This window comes from Engraulis encrasicolus, chromosome 8 (assembly GCF_034702125.1).
Source record: "Engraulis encrasicolus isolate BLACKSEA-1 chromosome 8, IST_EnEncr_1.0, whole genome shotgun sequence".
NCBI lineage: Eukaryota > Metazoa > Chordata > Actinopteri > Clupeiformes > Engraulidae > Engraulis > Engraulis encrasicolus.
In genome coordinates, this window is record NC_085864.1 from 40,262,094 (window position 1) to 40,281,548 (window position 19,455).

Here is a 19,455-nt window from a genome sequence, read left to right on the forward strand (position 1 = left end):
TGTAACAGGTGGAGAACAAGTAGCGAATAACTGCCACTAAATGCTCTGGTATTTCAAAGTGTTATAGTGGTGTTGTGGTTCAGCGGTTACTGTACAGTGAGTGCATTCCTACTGGTGGCACATGCCCAACTGAGCCTGCCAGAGATGACTACCACATTCAGCACGGAGACCGACCTCACCAAACTACTACAACATCTGTCTTTGCACATAGGAAGGGTGGAAAAACTAAAGGGCCCATTATCCACGCTCAGAGCCATTTTGACTCAGAGAGTCCTTCTTCCTCCATGATTAAACCTGATGTTTTTAACAGGAACATGCTTGGATGGAAAAGAACAAGGAGGAAGAGGCCAAAATATGGCCGCCACCGAACACCGGGCTGGACTCACTGGTGACAATGAGGTCAGTCCAAGGAATGTTAACGGGGCCGACATTGACACTCGGAAAATCCAGATTATAGAAATCTGGAGGAGTTATCTTGGACTAGGAGCATGCCTGCGTGGAAAAGAAAAAGAGACAAGAAAAAGTAGTGAACACTGAACACCGGTATGGACAGTAGGGACAACGAGCGTCAATCCAAGGAATGTTTTTTAAGGATTTCTTTGCCTTTATTTTTTTTGACAGGACAGTAGAGGAAAGACAGGAAATGAGCGGAAAGAGAGAGTCAGGAATGGATCGGCAAATGACATGGGCCTGAATTGAACCCGGGTCGCTGGTGTAGTAACCTAGTGCCCTACCGTTAGAGCACGGCAGGGCCCAATCCAAGGAATGTTAACAGGGCTTTGTCTTTCCGATGTTGACACACGGAAAAAATCAGTATTATAGAAATCTGGAAGTGTGCACTTGGACTTCTGGTTTATAGAGTATTGTCCTTGGAGAGCAACATGACCATGAGTCTGGCCGTGTCCCTATGAATAGGTATTTCTGGCGAGCACTGCAATGTTGCAACTAGCAGATTCTAAGTGCTTTCCAAATCATGCTCACATTCACACACCCACATGCACGCACACTTGCACATTTATTCCTACACACACACACACACGCGCGTGCGTGCATGCACACACTCAAAACACACACAAACAAAACAGAAACACCCGTTTAGCATGATGATAGAGTCGTGAATGACCACAAATGATTATGCTTAAAATTGCCCGTAATGAGCATCATGGCATTTTGTGAAGTCGTTACCATACGTAGCACACGTACTGGGGAGAAGAAAGTCCGATGGGATTTCCTCAGGAAAATCCTTGTCATGGAAAACAGACCTGAGGCCTTGCATAGCCTACTTCATCAGAGCCTAATAGCCTCTTTAGTGTCCATTGTATCTTTTTTAGTAATGGTGCTAAACGCTTGTAGCGAAATTCCCTCACGCTAGTTACAGGGGAATTTGTGATGTTTCTTTTTTTTCTTTCGAAACATGAGCTACCGTTTGCACTCGCCTGTGTTTTGCTTCTCTAGACTTCCTCTGAAATTCAGGTATGGGCATCTTATTTTTTTCTCCTCCTCTCTTTCCCTTTTCTCACTGTCCTGATTTGTTGTTGTTGTTGTTGTTGTTTTCAATGTGAAGAGGCTAATCAAAACAACATCTTTTGTTGGCTTTAATATGATGACAACATCATTTACATCCCGAGTCATTGGAGTAGGACTACTTTTGTTATCCAGGTCTTTTATATGTGATGACGAGACTGACCACATGTCAGTAGTACCATTCAGACAGCAATGAACAGCACTTGTAAAAAAAACACCAAGAGAAGATCACAGAGGTTTTGTTCTCTACCCTGTGATTTATCCAAAGAGGCAACCAAGTCTCTAGACAAACTCTGTCTCCATGCTGCCACTCTTACGACCACAGACAGAACCTAATGCCGACAAACACATAATCACAAACCCAAGACAGAACGAAAAATATGTTTGTTGACATGAATAGAATCATCACTTCCAGGTGTAGACAGACAGTTTCCATGCTCGGGACTCTCCATGACTCAGGCCTGGACATGGACAGGAGCAGGGCTGGACCAGGGGGAGAAATAGGGCCCGGGCACTTTTGGCTTAAAGGGGCCCCTCATGATTAGCGGTGCAGAACTGACTCACCGATGGGCCCCGCACCCTTGTGGGCCCCAACAACCTGTAAAAGCCTGGAGGAACAGCTCGCTTTTTACTTTTTCTTGAACAACAGGTTGGAAAGGCCAATCCATTTAAGACCGACCACAGCCATGCGTTTCAGTATTGTGAACATACTCAGGCCAGTGATTAGTTATGGAAGATAAGAGTAGATGATCCTAGAAGAGGAGATCTGAGAAGAGGAGATAATCCTAGCCTCATAGCATCTGGTGATAGGGGCCCATGATTGTGTGGGGCCCACTGGGAAATGCCCGCTATGCCAGATGGCCAGTCCAACCTTGGACAGCAGATTCACTCGCCCCAGGGGGATAATAGGCTCTGGCTGGCTACCTGGCTGACCTGGCCAGTGAGGGTGTGGAGGCTGACACCAGTCCGCCGTAGCAAGGCCATGCCTTTCTAGTGACGCAACACCTTTGGCGTTGCTTCTAGTCAGGGCCAAGAGCTATGTAAATATTGTTTCTAATCTCAGGTAAAATTGGGAACTCCAACCTCTTTGTCGGAAACCAGTCAACCAGTAGCAAACTTAGGGATGAGAGTCAACCATGCTGCTTGGGAAACGTTAATTGTTATGTTCTTGTTCAGACCAAGTCTCGAAGAGATTTGAAAGTCGATGATAATCACCGTCCCTCATGGAAAAATGTATTGTGAACTTGTACTGCATTATATTATAAAAAGCGAAATTTTACAGCAGTATTACTGCAGTGTTAAAATAGTATTACTGGTGTTTTAGGAAGGTAAATGCAGTATGTGAAAATACTGCAGACTGCAAGTAAATGCAGAATGCAGGAATTTCGACACGGAAACACTGCAGCCACAAAAAACAGCAGTATTACTGCATTTCTGGCCCAGTAATAATAACCCACTGGCCTGTGTCGCCTGAGTACTCGAGGGCCATTAAGGCTGCCATGCGCATGAGGCCAAAGAGCAGGAATGTTTCCCCTGTGAGTAATTAGCTCCTGCCTAACCCCGGACTCATACGCACATTTATACGAGTGCACACACACAAACCCACATGCACGCACAGCCCCCACAGGTTCAGGATTTGGGCCCTTCATGGAGTGAAGGCCCCACTTTGTTGGTGTGCTTAAATAGCAGTGGCCTCATGGAGATAAGTTGCTGCATACCTGTGCACGCACGCACGCACGCACACACGCACACACACACACACACACACACACACACACACACACACACACACACACACACACACACACACACACACACACACACACACACACACACACACACACACACACACACACAGCCCACACACATGTTATTGACGATGAGTATGATCTTCCACCATCACAGGCATTGTGGTATGATGGAGCAGCAAGATGCCAGTTTGAGAGACATTTGGTGACTCGACATCCTCCGTAAGAGTGATATCTGGAACTGTGTAACCTACATATGATAACTAATGCCTGAGCTGGCACTGACCCGGGGTATCTTGGGGAATGTTGTGAGGTTGGGTGTTCTCTAATCCTGTGCTAATGTACTGAAAGGTGCACTGTGCAACTTGCAAGATATTTTGTTGTTTATTTCCAGAATTCATGTTACCCATTCACTTATGTTACCTTTTCATGAATACTTACCACCACCATCAAATTCTAAGTATTCATTATGACTGGGAAAATTGCAGTTTTCATACATGAAAAATGACTGTACTTTGGCCATACTAGTAAATATTAGTTTATTACTTTGTAAATATTAATGAAAAGATTATATTTGGCAATAGGCAGCACAGATTCAATGAGCAGCATAGTTGCAGTACTCTGTCCACATGCAACACAGTGCACCTTTAAATAAAAATAATTATTTAAAAAATACAACCCTACTTGGCATCTGTACGTATTGTTCTGTATATTTCCTGTGCACTTTGTATGTGCAAGTGATGTATGCTCTGATTATGTCCTCAATTGCAAGTCGCTTTGATTACATGCAGGGCGTTAAATTAACTTTTTTCATCACAAGCCAAATGGCTAGTATAGGCCTATGTTAATCTAGACAAATACACATTCCAGATTGACTAATAGGTCAAAGTGGCTAGTATGTCTGTCTTTTCTACCAGCCAAACTGAAATTTTGCCAGCATTTGGCCAGTTGGCTGGTGTTAATTTAGAGCCCTGGTTACATGTAAAAGCGTCTGTCCAATATAATGTAATGTAAAGTGTCTCTCTGGTCTGTGTCCAGTGGGCCTTAACAGAGAGGAGTTCTGGGGTGCGTTTCTTGGAAGTGTAGGCCTAGTTGTTAGCTTTTTAGCAACTTGGGTAGTTGTGAATGGGAAATTGCATTGTAAACAGCAATGTAGCTAACAAAGTTAGCAACTACAGTGTCAAGAAATGCATCCCTGTGTTGTGGCGCCTGCCCTGGGGGTTATATGCCTCCTGCCTGCTGCCTCTCTGTGGTGCCAGCAGGCCAGCAGGCTAATTGGCCATGGCGTTTACTAAGCATACTATTTGTTTTGTGTGACTCTGTGTGTGTGTGTGTGTGTGTGTGTGTGTGTGTGTGTGTGTGTGTGTGTGTGTGTGTGTGTGTGTGTGTGTGTGTGTGTGTGTGTGTGTGTGTGTGTGTGTGTGTGTGTGTGTGTGTGTGTGTGTGTGTGTGTGTGCGTGTGCCAATATACAGTGCAGTAGGCCTACATGAATGTGCAGTGCATGTGTGTGCAAGCATGTGTAAAGACCTATACTACTAAGTATATTTTGTACAATAACAAAGATGACAGAAGTGCGTTTTTATTGACCTTGTTCTGAAATACACCGCATGAAGATCACGGACAGATGGATATTATGCAACCCTGAGTATAAAATCTAGACGTGGACGTTTTAACAGACCCTTGGATGACGTTGAAATATTTCACCGCCATAAGGTGCTCAATAAAAACAGGCAGTGTTAAGTCAACACTCAGATAGTACTCTGGGACCAAATACACTCTAGAAGATGTTAAATTGATTCTGTAAGTGCTAAATTGACACTGCGTTTTTACTGTGTGGTGTGTGGCCCACATTCCACTTTTATTTATTCTAGGCTACCTTACAACACCATCACACCACATCACCCAGGCAACAGTGTCTGCATCTGCAACAGAGTCTGCATCCAACACGGCTGCACCTTTCCGCATTGAAGTATGTGCACAGGGGGAACAAAAATGTTTTTGGGTAACTAATGGACACTTTGTGCTTGAGAAAATTAGGTTACACTTTATTTTTCTGCCTCTGTTACAATAAGGTACAGTTGATAAGTATGTAACAACATGTAATGTTGTAATGTAATATTTGCACTGTGCCTTAGGGTTAAGGTTAGGAGTATACCTAATAATTCCTAATATTACATGTTGATATATGTAGTCACACTACAGAGGAATTACAGGAGGAATTCTCATGAGGTTTGTATTGACAGGCTGCATTAAACTGATTCAGAGGCTTATAATGCATGCATAAAGCATGTACATGGTAGTAGTCATACGTGTTGTGTACCCGTATATATTCTGATTTAAGTGAGTCAAAAAAAAAAACCTTAACCAACTTCCTAACCACAGCTTTCTCCTTTCCGACCTAAAAAGGGCAAGTTAAGACCACAAGAAGTGAAGGAAGTTACCGTAAGAGGAAGCTAAGGCCACTAGGGCACTGTTGGTCTGTAACTCTCCATGTTGCTCTCCATGTCCTTACGGAGCCAAAGTCTTTGGGTGAAAGTACATCGCCAGGCTAGCTGTGACTAGGCTGACAGCGGGGAAACTTGTGTGCTCTTGAGTATTGTGAGAAAATTGTGCTCTCCGCAGAGGCAGGGCATCAGCAAAGCTTTTGAGGCCACAAGAACGGCGAGGACAGGAGATTAGATAATGGGATGGACCCCTAATTTGACCCCCTGCATTGAGGACATTGTAGGACCAGGCCCTGACCTCCTTGTTGGAGCCAACACTTTCAGACCCCAAAAAGAAGGGAAGTTACAACCACTAGAAACTTTCCCACGAGAAACGATGCTTTGCAGAACCGCATTTAATGCTAAATGCCACTAAAATGGAAAGAGAAACTGCATATGCACATGTTTCAAATAATGACCACTTCCCATTGGCAACCCAAGGTTGTTATTGCCATAACTGAATGTCACCTAAGGCCAACAGTCATAAAATGTGACGTGTGTCTGTGTCATGTGCCATGACATTATTATGAAACTGTAATGGCATGCTTATGACACTGGCGTCAAGTAAAGTGTTATCAAACCTTTCAATTCCCTGTAACATACTTTGAACAGAATAATAAATGGTTGTCCAAGTTTAGCATGCAGACACATGACTGCAGCTGTATGGCCTACACCAGTGTTTTTCATTTTTTTCCAAGTTTTTCAGACCAAGGACCACATGTAACCCCCGAAAGGGACCACCTGTCAATGCTACAAGTTTTAGAAAATGCAATTTGAGATGCAGATAGCTTGTACTTTTAATATATAAATTAGCTACAGGCCTGTATTATTACACTGAAAAAAGTTAAGCTATGGTTAGGTTAGCTTTCTACTATCGTTACAAATATAGCCTTTGATATATTTTCTTGGAAAAAATGACTACATCTGTAAGATCCCCCTGTGTGCCATTTCAGGAGCACACTTTGAGAACCATGTCCTATACTCGGCTGATTGGATGAAACCAGGAAGCAGAAGTGAAAAGCCGCTGTGAGATGTTACGAGACTTAAGACTTGCTTCACTTTTACAGGTACACACTAAATTGAATTCCTATACTGGTATCCCTGCTCCCCAAACATCACAGGGTAAGAGACCTTCATCACAAAACATTTTGATTTTCAGGCATAAAATGTGTGTCTTTCCCCCCACTATGCAGTAGAATAATATATCAATACTATACAATATATTGTATTATACAAATAGCCTATTAAATGTTGCTTTGGTATCATTGCTAATAGAAGCTTCTTATTTCAGGTTTGAATCTGCAATTGAACAGCTCTATTTCAAGTTTGCACTTGCAATTTAATAGTTTTCTAAAGGTATGTTGTCTTTACTTTTAAACTAGCAATATGTAGGATTAAACGTTTAATTAATCACTATCCGAGTCAGCTGATGCTTGTTTGAGTCAATAGTAAGTGAATGATGACTCTCGTGACCACTTTCATGGTCCGCTGTCAGAGAACCCCAAATGTAGCTTTTGACAGAGTGACCCACTTCTCATTCGAAAAATTTGCTTTACATACCGCCAGATATATTCAGATTTGTATCAATTGCTGGTATTCTGTGATGAAAAACATCCTCACAGCGAGCTTAGTTCAACAGCATTTTTTTCATGACAGTGTAGATCTTGGGACAGGCATGCCAGTGACACAGCGCTAACTACCTAATCCTACATTGTGCCTATTTTAAGATTGTTATTATATTCTTAAAAGACACTGTACTCACCCTCCTTTCTGGATAACCTCACACTCTTAAAATTCTAGTTTTTAACAGTAGTCTATTATACACATTACAACATTCACTTTGAAAAAATAATTTGTATTTATTTGAGTCCTCACTTTTCATAAATGCTTAAACAACACAGACAAGGTCTATTGCAATTAACTCACATTTCAAGGCCTAATGATGAGGTCAATGTTATTTTCCAGAATGGATTTCAGTGTTGTGGCATTCATCGTTTCCCTGGTCATCGGTTTGTGTGGTGGATCAGGAAGTCTGGTCTGGGTTGTGCGTTCCTTGTTTCTCCATCATCGTAATGGGGGAAGAATTTCCATATTTATTGTGTGCCTTCTTCTCACAGACACCTTGGAACTTATTTTAATTCCTTTTTTACTAGCAATTCTCTTAGGAGACGAAGGGAAATTGGAGGTAAACCAGATGATCGTTTTCCTTGCCTTCTTTGGTTCGAGGCTGTGTGGTATGTGTTTTCATCAGTTGGTGGCGCTAGAGGGCATTCTAAATCTCACAGCTCATCACTGGTTGACACGCCTGTCCATGCTAGTATGCTCCATAAGCTCTGTCTTTGTATGGGTTCCCATCCTCATTATTTGTTGTATCGTTCCTTTTATTTTTGATACTTGGATTATTGGTTTTATCATCTTATATCTACTAACTGCCACTGTGGCAATTGTTTCATGTGTAATTATGTATAGAGCTGCAAACTCCTCTGAGTCTCTGTCACATCCGGATGGGTACAGAACAGCAGGCCTCAAAGTACTGGCTATTGCTCTGACCACACTGGTCATTCTCTTCGGTCCAACGTGTTTAATGACTGGAGTTAGACTGATTGCGGGAAGTGGAGTCAGTGTAGAGTTATGGCTGCTTTGCGTCATGAGTTTGCGGGTCATTGCAGATCCTCTGTTGTGTGTGTTGGTCATCAAGGCCATGCCTCCAACACAGCCAAACCCTACTGATCAGTCTGAAGAGCTGTAACTGAAGCTTTGAGAGACATTCATCTACTGCTTAATGATATTGGAGATTCAATACCTTTTTATCTCAATACCTCACTTTTTGTTTTAATTCTGCCTTACACATCACATTACGTGTATATCATACAACATTATTATGCTTCAGTATAATGGTTGCTGAACACACAACTGATCAACTCACTTCTGTTGTGGTACACACATTTTTCATTTTCATATACACGCACAATTGTATTGTCTTGTATTCAGTGGACTACCAATTTTTGATTTTGTGTTTTAGTTTATTTGATATCTTTATGTTTTTACAAATTTCTACATCAGTTTTTTTGAACTGTAGTTTGTGCCTACTTGTGCCTGTTTATTCTTATTAAAGCTTTGAAAAATGAGCAACAATCTGTTGATGCCTTGCTTGTATTTTATGATGTTGTGACCCAGGGAGTGAAGTATTTCCTGCCCCGCTCAGAACATCAACGCTCTACTGTTCAGGGGTCCGTTTCTCGATTCTTGTAGTTGCTAACCATCTTAAGACCGTCTTACCATTCCCTTGGATTTAGTGGTGAGCGTCGCTGTCGAGAAAGAGTTGAATCGCTCTTACGAGGGACGTTGCTACCGTCGTTAGCAAAGGCGCTTTCGAGATACGGACCCCTGATTTGTTTATTTGTTTATTTGTTGGATCCCCATTAGCTGTGGCAATGCCACAGCTATTCTTCCTGGGGTCCTTTTCCCAATAAAATCAGTTCATCATAGTATTAAAAATGACATCTGAAGATCATACAAAAACAATACAATAACATATTACAATAGAATTCTAACCATAGAAATATTCTATGTTTGATGGGAAACGCTGCATAATATTTAAACACATAAATTCACATTATACACACTGAAGGAACTGTAATAACTGTAATGTATTTTTCCCCATAATGTCTAATTTCTGCCATCATTGGATGCACCACTCCATTCCTCAACCAATCACATCCCATATCCTTGCCTGAAATATAGCACTGGTTGCTTTTCCACTCCACCACCCTCCAACCCTGAACCCCTTTCTGTCTCTTCCCTTGTAAGTCCAGTTAACTTACAACCAAGCCCTGTTCCCCCATATGGTATCTGCTTCCTGGACGGGACAAAATCTGTCTTCTGGGGCCAATCAGTCTGGGTCAGGAATAGCAGTCAGAAGGGTCAGTCTGTTATGCAGGGCTGCTGATAGCTTTGGGAAGGCCCGGGACAAAGTCATCTGAAAGGGCCCCCTCACCCAACACATGTGATGTAATGGGCCCCCCCTTCCACCTGGGCCCGGGACAGTTGACCCCTTTGTACCCCCTGTCAGCTTCCCTGCTGCTATGCATGGAGATCTAAGATCCCCTATCACCCCTGCTCTCACCATAGGGGGGGTGTTGGAAGGAGACTGGCCAAGCTGGAAAGGGTATCCCCGGTGACGGTTTGATATCTGGTGCTGTCTGGTCTCCCGGATGTGGATTTCGCTGTGATTTAAACGCCCATCTCCACCTAAGTGTTCCGGCGCGGCCCTAAACGTCCGCGGCAACCTGGTGCCGTGCCACGCTGGATTCGGGCTGACCTGCTGCCTGCACCACGCTCTTGTCTCTGCACTAAATCTCAACCGCCCTCTGAGGGATGTGGTTCCATAGCCACCACTCGGGCCCTATATCCAGTGAGAGTGTGCTGAGGTCAAGGGCAATGTCCTCATATAAAATCTCTGTCTTGCAGGTCCACTGTCAGCTTTTGCCTGGCCCGGGACAAAAGCCCTCTGAAAGACCCCCACTTAATACATGCAAGAAGAACCCAATTCTGCCCCCCCAACCCCCCCCCCATCGCCATTGGCCCTGGACAGCAGACCCCTTTCTCCCACGCTGTCGGCTTCCGTATCTGTCTGTACCGTCCATCGTTTAGTCACTTCTCTTTTATTCCTTGTGGTGTTATTGATGTTGTCTTGCATAGGGTCTGGCATGTTCACCCTCACAGAGGTACAGCATTATGTCATGCCTATTTGAATGAGCTCAGAGAACTACATGATTATTTTGCAGAAAGCGTAGCTTCTAGACAACGGGCAACACAAATATCTGCCAAGGACCCCCAGGCCACAAAGTGCCCTTGGAGATAGGAAAACTAGGAAGAGGGTTTTGTTTGCTTCCCATGGTCTAGTTCTAGAATTTACAATCTAGAACTTAGAATCACATGTGTTCTGCGGGCACTATAAAATAAGCAGTTTTTCTTAAAATTGCAAAAGGAAGCTTGCCCAGTGAGTCAGACTGTGATAACATGAAGAGTATGTATGCACAGCAGCAACTAGTGAAACTGTGGAACCAACAGTTGGTCTTGGAACCATTGTATGGTTTCACTGCATAGGCCTACTAGCAGACCAGCACAGTGACCATTATAAGCCATCCCTAATGACGTGCTAATTAGATTAACACATTATCTCTAATGTCACAGTACAAGACAAGTTCACCAGGCAAAACATATTTTCTAGTGATAAGTGGGTGGTCTAGTTTACTAGGCCACAAGGAAGCATATTTAGTGGGCAAGATTAATCTGAGGAACCCCAACTGGCAACAAAAATCCAAAATGTCACTGACTAAGGTGGTTTGTACTCTCTCTACGCTGGATCTACAATCTACAATACAACCCTTCAATACGCATCCAGCTTCCCATAAAACACAGCCAGAGTGGAAAAAACACCCAATAGCTTCATCCAAAATGAAACCTATACATTATATTCCTCATCTAGTTAACAAGAGTCCTCTGAATTTTACCCAGTAAGTACCCAGATAAACCGTGTTGTTGTGGCTGGAGAATAAGGTATTCTTTCGGTGCGGTGGCTCAAGGCTCCTTGCCATTACAGCGGGGACCTGTGTTTGATTCTGGTTTGAGGTCATTTCCAAATCCTTTCCCATCTCTTTCTTTCTCGACTTCCCTGTCAACTCTCATACTGTCCTGTCAAAATAAAGGCATAAAGGACCAAAAATATCAAGAATAAGGAAAGAATATTCCATGAGGCAAGCTTTGACTGTTATTCAAGAAAAGGCATTTGGTACTTTTAGGACAAAAACATAAAAACCCAAGTGGGAATCCCTGAAACCTTTTAGAGTAAATCATGTCGTCCTCTTGCTCCACCAAATTATTTATTCAGGTCTGTTATGTTGCATGACATCATCTGTGTGCAGCAGCAACCTCCAGCAATCCCATGATGCTTTGGGCTGGCGGTGTGTGCGCTCAGCTCAAGGGGGTGTCTGTGTTTTCAATACGGCGCCCTCCCTGACACATGCTGAGGGAACAATATCTTGCGGTGAACTCATCCATTTTATGGCCACGCACTTTCATGGCAACCGAGTTAGCATTATGGGGACAGAACCCGTTCACCGAGACTGAGGCCCGAGGCTTTGTCAAGTGTCCAAGGAGCGACACGCAAAGTTTTCATGTCTGCAGACAGATCGCTCTTTTAAGATTTGATTTAAAAACTGCCATATTTTACGTATGGCCACCCCATGCACCATCTTCTCGGCAGGAGGTGCTCTATACCATAGGTAAGTGTTATGTGGGTGTTTTTTTTCTCATTTTTTCCTCAAAGACTCTTTTGAACATTTGGAAGCTAGCCCTGTCGGACATTTATGCCTGTGCTTTTTGCCTGGTATAACAATGGCCTTCTTTGTGACAGAGGTCAGCAGCATTATCGACCCTCTCTGGTAAGTCCATCACTCCGCTCTCTCTCTCTCTCTCGGCTTCCTCCGTAGTGGCTGGCTAAACTTTTCCTGGCCCTCGGGCTGTGCAATACATAATCTGCCCCCCCCCTTTGACAGGATAGTCTGACTGGGCAGCACTCGGAGCAGTGGAGTAACGTACTCAAGGGGATCCTATGGCTCTGGACTCTAATGGAAGGATAAGCCCGAAAAAGGAAGAGAGGGTGAGAAAAAATGAGAGTGGAGAGAGTGGGTGAGAGAAAACGAGAGCGGAAAGGAAGAGAGGGTGAGAAAAAATGAGAGTGGAGAGAGTGGGTGAGAGTGGGTGAGAGAGAGAGAGAGAGAGAGATAATGTTTGCAGTGTGTAAGTGTGACCTCCTTATAACCTCAGAGAAAGATTTTAATGCACATTAAACATGAATTAGTCTGCTGCAATAAAATAATTCAAATGTTTGTGTAAGTGTGCGTGCATGTGCGTGGTGTTGTGAGTGTGTGTGGCCTTCGCTACACTGACGCAGGCATCTTGTCTTGCGTTGCTGCCAACACGGTCTGCTGACCTTTTGACCCCTTGACCACCAGGAGAGGTCAAAGGTCAACGTTGTCCACCACGAAGCTAGAAGGAGCTCGCACCTCCATGGCTGCCTGCCACAGAGTGACCTCTGAACCTCTGGACATTTGTTACGTGTCCGTCTGCGTCTTTGGCGTGTGTGCGTGTGTGAGAGAGAGTGTGTTGAGAGAGAGACAGAGAGAGAGAGAGAGAGAGACAGCGAGAGAGAGAAAGTGTGTGTGTGTGTGTGTGTGTGTGTGTGTGTGTGTGTGTGTGTGTGTGTGTGTGTGTGTGTGTGTGTGTGTGTGTGTGTGTGTGTGTGTGTGTGTTTATGTGTGTGTGTGTGTGTGTGCATGTGTGTGTGTGTGTGGTTAAGCGGGTATATGGTATCACTCACTCTCCACAGGAGGTCTCATTCTGGAAATATCGCTAATTGAAATGAAATGGAAATGCAAGTATGTCAGACATTCCACACAGCCCTTTTCTTTTTTTAAGCTGCAGTTTGTCAGTCTGTCAGTCTGTAATAAATAAGGGGGTAAACGTCTCACTCCCAGTTGTCCCTGTTTGACAGTATGGTTTCGAATATGGATGGCTCTCTGTGATCTCTATCTCAACTTTTGTTTCATTCACTACGTTTACATGATGTTTTTAATTCTGAATGAATAATTCCGAATTAAATTGCTCTGTCGAGTTTACTTTGATCTTTCCTTTAATTCTGAATTAAGAGGTGTTTACATGACGTTTTCAAAGCAGAATTAAGCTTTATTCTTATAAGTCAAGTTAATTCCCAATTAAATGTCTCATGTAAATGTGGCAATTGATTAAGTTGCATATGATGGCAAATACAATGTTTTCAGATTTGGGTTGTCAAAATGAATCTCATTTAACTCAAATCAGTATGACACAATATCACGACTGACACACACACAAACTCTATTTGTCTATTGTGATTTTCCCACATTATCATTTAAAAAACATATATTTAAAGACTATATATAAAGACTGTTATCAATCTACTGCCTGCCTCTAGTTGCCTTGGGTCAGAGAGTATCAAGTCAAGTTTATTGTCAATTTCTTTACATGCACTGGTCATACAAAGAATTTGAAATTGCGTTTCTTGCTCTCCCATGCAGACATAGACTAATCTAGGTAAGGACATAGACAGTATAGACATAGACAGTACTCATACATGGACATAGACAGTATGGACGTAGACATTGCTCATACAGACATTTAAAGTGCAAGACTGGACAACAGAAGACTTGTAGAGAACAAACATTAAGAGGAGGTATTTTGTTGTGCTTTTTCTAAAAGTCCTTTATAGCGTTCTGACATAGTAATAGTAGCATTTGAAGAAAATAAATAATTAGAAAAGGTTTTATTTATTTATTTTCTTCAAATGCTACTAGTATACACATTTTCTAAGAAAACAGTGCACTCTGTTGGTTCAACACTGCAACTGCTTCAGCCACAGTATTGACATCCAACCATCTCGACTTTCCCCCTTGAGTGATGGTGGAAAAGCCAAAGGCTCATGCCTACAGTGTACATCGGAACGTCCTTTGGAAAATGTTCCACTGTCAGGAACACACTGAAAATAATGCTGTGTGTGGTATGGTATACCATGTGTGCATATATTTTCACAAAGCTGTACTAGACTTCTATGTTAGAAACGGATAAGAGGGGATTCCATATGCATTCATTTTTCATATTAAATAACACAATAACCTACATAAACTAACAAATAACATAATAGATTCTCTTAAGTTCCTCATTGGTGTGTAATAAATTGTAATGAGAATCTTGGCTTTTCAGATACAACATGTTCAGGTAGGCTAAGTGGAGTATTATCTCGATATTAAATGAAATGTAGGCCTACTGTATGACCACCGTTTGGTAAATGGCATTTAGTAGTTGTTGTTCATATTTACCAAACTGTGTTCATACAATACATTTCATACTCTGTGCACTGCCTACTTCTGCATACCATACTATACTATATATATCATAGATGTATCTGTCAACACTTGTTCCAGGTCATGTTAAGATTGTCTACCTTAACTGACAGAGTATGTTTTCTGCACATGGTCTATCCCAACTCACAGAAAGTCTTTTTGCACAATTACCTTTTTTACATTTTTTTTTTAATCTTTACTATTCTTATTTTTATTTTCCCCTCCCTGACTATTCCTGTGTTATTTGTGTCTTGAAATATCCATGTGGGCATTTGTGTATTTATGTAAGCTACTGAATACCTGAATTTTCCCCTGGGGATCAATAAAGTTACTCTACTCAATTCTACTCTACTCATTTAGCAAATGCACCTTTATATACTGTATATGCTTGCATTCATACACCTTATTAAAACTTACATAGTTCCATGCACTCATTATAACAACATCTACATGCTGCCACATGCATTCACAGGTATGCCATTGGGTGCTTGCAGTTTTCTTTCTTATGTGTTTTCTTTTTTATGTAGGCCTATGTGTTTTTGTGGCCCTACCATGGCACTAACGGTATAGGGAATTCGTCTGCTACGCGGCTGACCCGGGTTCGAATCCGGCCCGGGTTCTTTGCCGACTCTTCCCCATCTCTCCTCCCAACTCGCTTCCTTTCAACATCTACACGGGCTTATCAAATAAAGGCAGAAAGCCCCCTAAAATAAGACCCCCACATTTTTTTAAAGCATGTTTTTTTGTAGCCTATGTGTGTATATTTGTATTACCTTTAACTTATCCTATTGTAGTGCATGTCAATAAAAAAGTTTTAGATGGATGAAATTTTGGCAAAGACTTAAACACTGACAATGAAAGAAAAGAAAAACTGTTCTATGTGGTAGCGCCATGATAGAAGCCTTTAATTAATTTGAAAATAAATGAATATTTCAAATGTTAATAAAAATCTATTGAAAGTTTTGAGTGTCCCTGAAGACACTACCTATAAATAAACTATAAATAAGACATTTCTCTAAGCATATAATGGCAAACATTGCACAAAATAATGCAATTATCCTTTGCCTGAACAGCTTGAATAACCAACTGTAGCTTGAGGAGTTTGAAAAACACATCAAATGTAACTGCTCAATGACAAACCACAAAATATATTGAGGAGTGTTGAGTGAGCTTGAGCTGGGACTTTTTGGGAAAAAAAGATGCAGTGCAACAAACTGATCTATAGAGGGCGTCACAGTCTCAAAACTGAAGAAAATCTTGAAAAGAAAAGCTTGGCACATCTTTAAAGATAAAGCATTGCATTTACATGAAAATGTTGTAAAGATAATGGTCTAAATAATAAATGTGATTCAACTTCCTAATGTCTGAGTGTTTAATAGGATTATTGTTTTTTGTATTATTCTTTTTTTGCAGGTGTGTGTGTGTGTGTGCGTGTTGTATACGTGCGTGCATGCATGTGTGTGCATGCGTGCGTGCGCATGGGTGTATGTGTGCCCTTGTGTGTGTGTGTGTGAATGTGTGTGTGTGTGTGCGTGTGTGTGTGCTCGTGTTTACGTGCTCCGTTGTGTGTGTGTGTGTGTGTATGTGTGTGTGTGTGTGTGTGTGTGTGTGTGTGTGTGTGTGTGTGTGTGTGTGTGTGTGTGTGTGTGTGTGTGCATGTGTGTGTGCTTGTGTCTACGTGCTCCGTTGTGTGTGTGTGTGTGTGTGTGTGTGTGTGTGTGTGTGTGTGTGTGTGTGTGTGTGTGTGTGTGTGTGTGTGTGTGTGTGTGTATTTCACACGCATGCGTGTAGGTCTTATGCAACTTGAGCTATTTAATGCATGCGTGGGTAGGGCACAGACTTTGGAAAGGGATCCAAATAGTTTTCTGGGGTCCGCCGCACTAAATACCGGTGCGCCAACATCAAGAGGTTGAGCATAATAGAAGCTGATTCTGGATGCATTTGCTGAGGCATAGAGTCATATCCCTAGAGGGGTAAAACAATCAGCTACGTAGCTCTTCAGCAAAAAGCGCTCCAAGAAAATGCTCTGGTAATGACATCCAGGCACTCACACATTAGCCTGTGTTTGTGTTTTCATTACTTAAATTATTTTATTTTTCACACTGCTCGATCTAATAAAATGTGCTTATATTTGTTATATAACACACCTAATTTTTCTGACAGATGTTAAGAGGTTATTGTTGTACTGAGATCAGCTTTTTTGTTTATGCTTTTCAGCTTCTTTTGGCCTTTGCACTTCATATGCAGGATGCTGCGGAAAAAAACTGTAGTGTGATGCCTTTTCTAACCCATTGATGTCGGATGCTGAGTAGCACAGCCTTGACATTAGCGCCGGGAGCTGCGTGACGCAGCATTAGGCTCATGAAATTAGAGATTTTATAAATAAAAGATGTTGGTATGTTGAGCTGAAGGTGAAAAAGTGGATCGCACTCGGGTTCTTCTTTTCTTCTTTTTTATTTTTTTTATTTACATAGCAGCAGAAGTGTAGACAAACGTTTCGGCTGTTGCCTTCGTCAGTGTTGAGCTGAATGAACATATCCTTATGCAAGGTGAGGGTCTTACTGGGAGCGACAGAGAATCGCTGGACTGTATAATAAGAGGGATATGAGGGATAGAAGCGTCAGAGTCATGCCAATTAAAAGCAGAATGCAAGCGTTCTGACATTCCAATTGGCTCTGGTGGCTGTTGCCGAACTGCATAATAGCTCATTTGCATAATATTCGCAGGAAGTCCAACTACAAACTGTCGCTCAAATCGCCTCTAGTCGCCCAAATCACTTTTGTTTCTCCTGGGCAGTCATGGGTGAGCGGTTAGGGCGTCAGATTTGCATCCCAGAGGTTGCCGGTTCGACTCCTGACCCGCCAGGTTGGTGGGGGGAGTAATCAACCAGTGCTCTCCCCCATCCTCCTCCATGACTGAGGTACCCTGAGCATGGTACCGTCCCACCGCACTGCTCCCCATGGGGCGCCACTGAGGGCTGCCCCCTTGCACGGGTGAGGCATAAATGCAATTTTGTTGTGTGCAGTGTGCAGTGTTCACTTGTGTGCTGTGGAGTGCTGTGTCACAATGACAATGGGAGTTGGAGTTTCCCAATGGGCTTTTTTTTTTAAGGCTTTCGCTTTCTGTCGCCAGCAACTCAATAAAAAGTCAATTACTTCCGTCACCAGAGTCGCTCAAGTCACGTCTGGTCTATGCATGCCTTTAGCGTATGTGCTTCAGAGGTTGACAGTGTTGCCAGATGTGTATGATCAAATCCCGCCCAAAAGGTTCTCAAAAACCGCCAAATTGCGCTAAATTCTGCCCAATTTCAACAAATAACATTGACTTCTATGGGACCAAGACGCCAGAAAAAAAAAACGCCAAATGGCCAATTTTCCCCGTTTTTTACCCGCAGACGGCCGTCCCAAGTAGCCCAATTGCAATCTGGCAACACTGGAGGCTGAGAGATATTTTGATTTTTATAGGCCGATAGCGCCCAAAAATGGCTCAGGCCTTTAGCAGGCATTTTTTACAGGTGTTTTAGGCATCAATGGGTTTAATGAGTAGCAGTCATTGACACTGCGTGCATACCTTAATGTGCATTGGTCAGTTCAGCCTGAATCACATTGGAGAATGGACGCATGACCATCATAATCATCATGATTAACAACTTGTTTATCGCAATCATCACAATCATTATCATCATCAGTAGCATCCAGAGTTGTATAAAGTAGAAGTAGAAGTACTCTAACAAATGTTATTACTACACTAGTGGTCTGATATTACATGATTTCAACGATGTAATATCACACTACGAGTGTTGTAATGACATCTGTTGAGAGTACTTCAACTTCTACTTTATACACAGTAAATGTTGTGGTGTTAATTCAACACTTACAGAGTTCATTTAAGTCCAAATGGACTCAAATTAACTCTCTAAGTGTTAAATGAGCACTGCAGAATTTACTGTGTACAACTCTGGTAGCATCAGTATCATTCTTATCAACCCCTAAAATCAAAAATCCATTTCACAAAAGTGGAGGAGAATATCAAGTAAGAACTGCTTCAGAAACTTTAATACACATCTTCATATTCGATTTTGTCAATACCTGTACCAGATACAATACAAGCTGTGTAGTGCCCCTGGTGATGGAACAGGACTATAGCATCTACTGAAAGGAATGCAAGATACTGTGTACTTATCTTTATGGCTGCCATATCTATCTGTATGAATGTGATGATTTTATTGGATAGGAAAATTATAGAAAAGAACAGAAAGTAAAGGGAGAGGCAGGGAAGGATTGGGAAGTGATCTCAGGCTGGCATTGAATATAGCTGCCCCAGCATAGCAGTGCCGTTTTAGCCTCGGCCAATGCCTCGTTTGATGAAACCTGCCTGTCAGACCTCCGACAAGTGTGCTCAAAAGCAGGTTGGACCATTATTTAGCCTGAAGTGAGAGCTGCCTGGGCAACTGGATAATTAAGCATGACTGCTAAAAAGGGGTGCCACCACTGGACTATTTGGGCCCCAGATTTAGCAGGGCAATAGTATTGAAATAAAATATCAATAGCCCTCAAATGGCTCATTGTCAGTGCAAGACCCTTGGAATCGTTCTTACCCCCCCCCCCCCCTCCTGCTGGCGCCTGTGCTGTCGACAGCTCCTTTTACAAGCAGTCAGTGCAGGAATAGTGGGTACTTTAGCAACCAGGCTTCTAAAAGGAGAAATGCTTTGCTGAAGGCAGTCAAGAGTGCTGGCTCCACTATTCTGTGGATGGTGG